The 6573-nt window shown below is 49.7% G+C and overlaps 1 pseudogene; it reads right to left on the reverse strand.

Annotated features, from left to right (window-relative positions):
* Positions 1-908: 908 nt before the first annotated feature.
* On the reverse strand, positions 909-6114 carry LOC134430822 (feather keratin Cos2-2-like; annotated as a pseudogene).
* Between the last annotated feature and the right edge of the window lie 459 nt (positions 6115-6573).

A 6573-nucleotide genomic window follows, 5' to 3' on the forward strand; every position in this document is an offset into this window, starting at 1 on the left:
TTTTTAGGTTTTATTGTTTAATAAACAGTTTTTTCCACTCTTCTCTAAGGAGGTATTTTCTCCTGAACCAGTTGGGGGAGGAGCCAATTGAATCTGCTTTTCTAGAGGAAACCCTTTGGGAATTCTCTCCAAAATTTACCCTGAAGTAAGACACCCAGGTTTGGGATTGTCATTGAGAGATGTGGGTGTACTGGCCCTGTCCAGGTTCCTGCAGAGAAGGAACTAGGGGCTGAGGGTGTGTCAGTGGCTGGCACTGCTGGGCGGGGAAGGCCCTACAGGCCGTGCTCCCAGCCAGGGCAGATTCTGGGAACACCAAGCAGGACAGAAGCTCAGGCAGCTCTGCTACAGCAGTATCCAGGATTTTGCAAGATTATGGTGAGAGCAAAGAGGTTTCATTAAGTAGACAAGTCACATAGTGGGGCCGATTGTTTCATGAGCAAAAGAAATGAGGGCTGAGAACAGAGGAGGCCCCTCAACCAGCTGGGATCACAAAAATCTGGCAGCATTACAAAACTCCAGTACTGTGCCCTAGGCTGGCATCACCTGCCATCCTTTGGATCCATTGTGCACTTAGTTTATGTCTTATGATTACACTGACACATTCTTGCCCCAGGAAACATGGAATTTCACATACCAGCACTAAGAAGTAATATTCGTGAGGCTATGGGCTGGAATCAAGCATTGCTGATTCCCACTCACCCCCTTTCACCCCCCATTTCTGTCAAGTTTGGCAGCCATTTTCCTCTCCTGGCAGATTTAGTGGAGTACTGAGGGATGTGTTTGTGAGCTCCATGAGCAAAGGCACAAAGTAAAATCCACTCTAGGGAGTCCCAAGCTCTGCTTACTCCACCTTTTGCCCTGAGCTCACGGGAGGTGACACAGATAAAAAGAGAATCAGAGGCCAAGTCTTGGATGCAAAACAACTTTATTGAGACTAAAGAAGAAAAAGGAGGTGGATCCAGAGAGCACCAGGAGCAGCCACTAAGGTGCAGTGCGGGTGGCAATTGCTGGTTACCAGAGCAAGGGAGGTAGAGAAGCCAACAGGTCCCACTAGGCTGGCATTGAGTGCTATTGACTGGAAAGGAATGCAAGAGACAGAAGAGAGGAGAAGAAGAAAACAAAAGTCAGAGGCCCTACATTCAGTCCCAAAGTTCTGTCTTCATTTCAGCTCCATGTTCTGAGGTTGTGGAGGTTCTTGCCCAGGGATGTTGCCAGCAGATTTAGCAGGGACGACAGCAACTGTTGCCATAGCAGTTGGTGATGCAGGAGATGTCAAAGCCCCCAGAGCTGATGGGCACTCCCTCACAGCTGAGGATGCTGCCAACAGCAGCAGAGGTGGAGGATCCCACGGCGGTGTTCTGTGGGGAGGAGCTGAGGATGGGCCCGGGCAGGGTCACCAGCACAGCAGGCGGCTGAATGACAACGTGGGAGCTCTGGCACTGCCTGACACAGCACTCAGTGCAGCTGCTGGCCAGCGGGCAGGGGCCACAGGGCTGGCAGCAAGGGTCACAGGGCTTGCAGCAGGACATGGCTCAGGGTCACAGGTGCACCTGGCACAGAAGACAGGGAGAAGCACAAAGTGAGGACACGTGAGAAGCAGCACTGCACTCAAACTCCCTGCAGCCAAGGCACCTCCTGGCCCCCATTGCAGTGCCCAGCTCAAAGCCCAGGAGCCACCTCAGCCAAGTCCCAGCCTCTCTCTGTCTGCAAAAGACTTTCTCTCCCTTGCCCTCTCCCAGCACAAGCAGCTCCCAGCCCTGGGCTCTTGTAGCCCCTCTCAGCTGAGGAGCTACCAGCCCCTATCAGCCAGGCAAGAGCTGCTCTTGAAGCAGCAGAAGGAGCAGAAGAGGCTTCCTACTTACCTGATTCCTGAAGAGTATGAGGTGAGAGACGTGGATGAGGGAGCAGAGACTTGGGCTGCCTTTTATAGCAGTCCTGCCCTGCCTCCGGCCCACAGGCACCTTCGTGGAAGCCATAATTTTCTGACCAACTCATGTCAAATGCAAACTATCCCAGTTAATGGTCGGGGCTGTGTCCTGGTTTCCTGCATTTCTGCCTTTTCATTTCCTGGCTTCTGCCTTGTGCATTCCCATTTCCTATCTGAAGAGTCATGTTAGGTCCAGGATGAGAGTTCCAAGAATTTCCAGGATGTAAACAGATCAGCACAGGCAAAGTGCTTGGATCATGGTCTGGTGACATTCCATACAGGGACGTGATGTTCACCTGTGTCATCCCTGTAGGATTCTTTGTGGCAAAATTTTCAGTGCATCAGGCTTGTTCTTCTTGCCCACTGGCACAAGGGCAGGCACGTGAGATATGAGGAAACACCCTTTTCTCCTTCGGCCCCATCTCTCTCTGGCAAAGAGTGAAACTCTTTGTTTCACTCAGACGAGCTTCTGCTTGCAGGGTATTTTTCTTCTTGCTAGATTTACCGTGTCTCAGGAAAATTGTGCTGGTCTCATTGACCTCATCCTATTTCTGTACACTTTCTGTAGGTGCTTTGGGAAGACAAGACCATTTCTGTATCTGGGTTCCTTCACAGGTGCTTGAGTTCTCTTCTCTCAGAGCTGTCCCCAACAAGTCAACAGCGTGCTCAATTTTTGACAGTTTTATTTTACAAATGTTCAGATTCCAAGGTCCAAGGGAGGCCTTCCTAAGTGCATATGTGTCAGTCTGTGCATGTGCGCACCGTGAGGGTATAGGAATGTGCCCCCTGATGACAGAGTGAACAAATTATCCTTTGTCTCCTTAAGGAAAAAAGCCCAGAAGTTTCTCTCCTCAATTGGGTAAAAAGACACCTCATAAGACCTTGAAGACTTCACCTCAAACCTAAAGATACCCAATTGGACAGAAGCCAAAATGTTCCACCTAAGCAATTCACTAGAAAAAGAAGAAAACAAAAGAAGCAATCACTTTTGTGGGGTGTTTTTACCAGGCGCAAGAACCTCTTACCCCTAACTCAGTTCTTCTCTGTAAAGAGCTTTGTTATTTCACCTTTTATTAAAACTTTTCTGTTTCCAACTACCTCAAAAGCCATCCTACTAATTTTATACCATCAAAGTACCTAAGCTATCTCAAGTGTGTTATGTTTCTCTAAGAACTCATAAGACCTGGCTGGAGGAGAAAATATAACATGAGGCCACATGAAACTTCTCATTGTTTGTCTCCCTGTGGTGTGTCTTTTAATCCCACAGAGGCACTGGCTGCCCTGGAGAGCCAATGAACAGCTGAACAGTGCTGCTTTGACCTTACAGAGAAATGTCTGGAGATCTGAAATGCAAATTCTGCCTCCTCTACCCTCCACGTCTTGCTTTATGTTCAGGGAGAAAGCCCAGAAATCCTGCCAGCAGGCCTTCATCCCAAATGGATTCCCCTCTGCTAGAGGGTTGCTGGTGAGTGGGTGTCATGTCCCACGCGTAAGGGGGAGGGAACTGCCAGGATTTGTACATGCTGGTGGTTGAGAGGAAAAACAAAGTCAGAGACTCCACAGAAGATTTCACATTTTATTAATAAATTGCACACTTGGCATTGAAATAGGACTAGGAATAGGAATAGGAATAGAAATAGAAATAGAATAGGAATAGGAATAGGAATAGGAATAGGAATAGGAATAGGAATAGGAATAGGAATAGGAATAGGAATAGGAATAGGAATAGGAATAGGAATAGGAATAGGAATAGGGAAGCGCAAGGCCAAGGCAAAGGCCAGGCCAAGGTGGACAGGGAAGAGAAAATAAGATGGGAAACAACTTGAGGCTCGAGGCAGTTGGCTAAAGCAAAAGGGTGCATAACAATGTGCTGTTGAAATTTTTATTCTTCTGATTGTGCTTCACACTGTGTAGGACACTCTCCCTGAAGTAAAAGTGGTGAGGTTTGGTAGCTGGGGCAGAAAACTGTAGGAATGGGCTCTGGGACAAGAGTCCAGTGTCTCCCACCACATGTGACTGAGTCAGCTCCAGCCAAAAGGGGCTCAGCACTGCCCAACACTGAGCACATTTGTCACACTGATAATGCCTCTGTGAAAGCAGATTTCATTAGAAATGGTTTGGGTTTGGGAGGAAAGGGCTAAGAGCAGAAGAATTAGGAGGATGAATGTAGGTTTGCTGAAATGACTTTGCAGCTGAGGATGCCAAAGCATGGAGGATATCAGTGTGGGAAAAACCATAAAGGATGCCTTCTGCTGTTTTATTCTGTGTTTGGAGAAGCAGAATCTCTGTGTAGAGACAATGCCAGTGTTTGAAGAGACTCGGAGGGCCATCTCATGGACATGCTTGAGCTCCCTATTTTAGGGGAGAAAAAAATCAAAGCTCAGAGATCACAAAAAGCACAGGGAGATCACAGCATTGGTGTAAAGAGGAGCCCTGCCAGCAGGTACTGATCTGAAGCAGGACAACACTCCCAACTGTGCATCCCTGCCCAACTGTTGATTGCATTTCCTCTTCAGAGTGAGGTAAAGCAATAAATTTACTCTTTGCCTTTCCACTATGGTTTGTGCCTGTTCCATCTGCACAACTGTGTCAACTGAAACACTTGGAATAGAAGGGAACTTAAACATTTCTTTGTTTGCAACAATCCACCCAGCACACAAAACATGGGCAAGAATGGCCCCCACCAAAACAAGTGGCTGAAAGCCCTGAGCAACCTTGCCTTGAACATTTCCAGGAATGAGAAATCTACAATTTCCCTAGGAAACTTGTTCCAATGCCTGATCACCCTCAGTGTCAGGGTATCTTTGTCAGCTTCAAGGGAAAAGGCACAAGGAAAACCCATAGCAGTGAGTCCTGCTCTCTGCTCTTCCACTGTACTCCTTAGGAGACTAGAAGTGTTGTCACAGAATGAAGGAGAAATCAGAGGCTGAGGTTTGAATGCAAAAACTTTATTGAGTATAAAGAAGAAAAATGGGTACATCAGAGAAAGCACCAGGAACAGCTACTAAGATGAAGTGGGGGTGTCCAGAGGCCTGGCCAGCAGATAGAGGAGGGGAAGGGAGGGGGCCACTAAGGTGACATTGGCTAGTGTCAACATAAAAGGAAGGGAAGAAAGAAGATAGAGCAGAAGAAGGAACTAATAGCTAAAAAGTCTAAAGCCAATGTCCCAAAATTTGTCTTCATTCCAACTCCATATTCCGAGGTCTTGGAGGTTCTTGCCGGAGGACGTTGGCAGCAGCAGCATCTTTAGCAAGGACGACAGCACCTGCTGCCACCACAGCAGTTGGTGATGCAGGAGATGTCAAAGCCCCCAGAGCTGATGGGCACTCCCTCACAGCTGAGGATGCTGCCAACAGCAGCAGAGGTGGAGGATCCCACGGCGGTGTTCTGTGGGGAGGAGCTGAGGATGGGCCCAGGCAGGGTCACCAGCACAGCAGGCGGCTGAATGACAACGTGGGAGCTCTGGCACTGCCTGACACAGCACTCAGTGCAGCTGCTGGCCAGCGGGCAGGGGCCACAGGGCTGGCAGCAAGGCTCGCAGGGCCGGCACTGCTGGCACTTCTCAGAGCAGGACATGTCTGGAGCCTGGCGCTGCACCTGGCACAGAGGGCAGGGAGGAAGCAGAGCACACGCACACCTCAGACACAGCCCGCAAGGCAGCCCCAGCAGCACAAGGCCCCTGCTGCCTGCACAGCTCCAGCCTGGCCAGCCCCATCCTGGGCATCCTTTGCCTCAGCCCAGCACCCTCCTTCCCAGCTCAGCCAGGCCCAGCTCTGCTCCTGCCTAAGCTGCAGGAAAATCAGCCCCTCAGCCCAGCCTCAGCCTCTGGCCAGAACACACACTCTGCCCTCTGCCCACACCAGCACCAGTGCAGAACAGCCCCGGAAGAACAAGGAGCAGCAACAAGGGCCAGAAAGCCCAATGCTGTCTTGGAGAGGGTGGAGGAGAAAGGGGCTTCGAACTCACCTGGTTCCCAAGGAGCAGGAGGTGACAGAAGTGGTTGAGAGAGCCCCTAGTTGGGCTGCCTTTTATCCTGGCCCCACAGTGCCTCAGGGGACATGCAGCTGTCTATGCTGCATAAGTGACAATTTTCTTTTATGATCTCAATGAACGGAAACATGTCCCAGAAGGTTGTGGCATGAGTAGCTGCTTCCCTTTACCATGACTTCGCATTTCCTGGCCTCCATCATTCCCATTCCCTCACAGACAGTTCTGAGTGATGGTATGTGAGATTTCATGTGTCCTGGGGGAAAGGATGTGTCAGTTAGGACAGAAGACATGAAGTGTGTGCACAGTGGATCCCAAGGAGGCAGGTGATAGCAGCCTGTGGCATTCTGCTGGAGTTTTGTAATGCTACAAGATTTTTGTAATCCCTGCTTGACTGGATGAGTCCCATCTGCCCCCAGCCCTCCAGTCTCTGTCTCTGCATCCAATGGCTCCTCTGACTATGTGCCCTGCACCCTTGCTGAAACCTCTTTGCTCTCTTCATCATCCTGCACAATCCTTGAGAGCCCTGTAGCACTGCTGCCTGACCTTCTGCCCTGCTTGGTGTTTCCAGACCACACTGACTTTTGTCCTCAGCCAGGAACTATGGGAAAATGTTTCTGTCAAAGAGAATGAGGCATGTGGGGAAAACAGTTTGACCA

The sequence above is a fragment of the Melospiza melodia genome, chromosome 30 (genome assembly GCF_035770615.1).
Source record: "Melospiza melodia melodia isolate bMelMel2 chromosome 30, bMelMel2.pri, whole genome shotgun sequence".
NCBI classification, from domain to species: Eukaryota; Metazoa; Chordata; class Aves; order Passeriformes; family Passerellidae; genus Melospiza; species Melospiza melodia.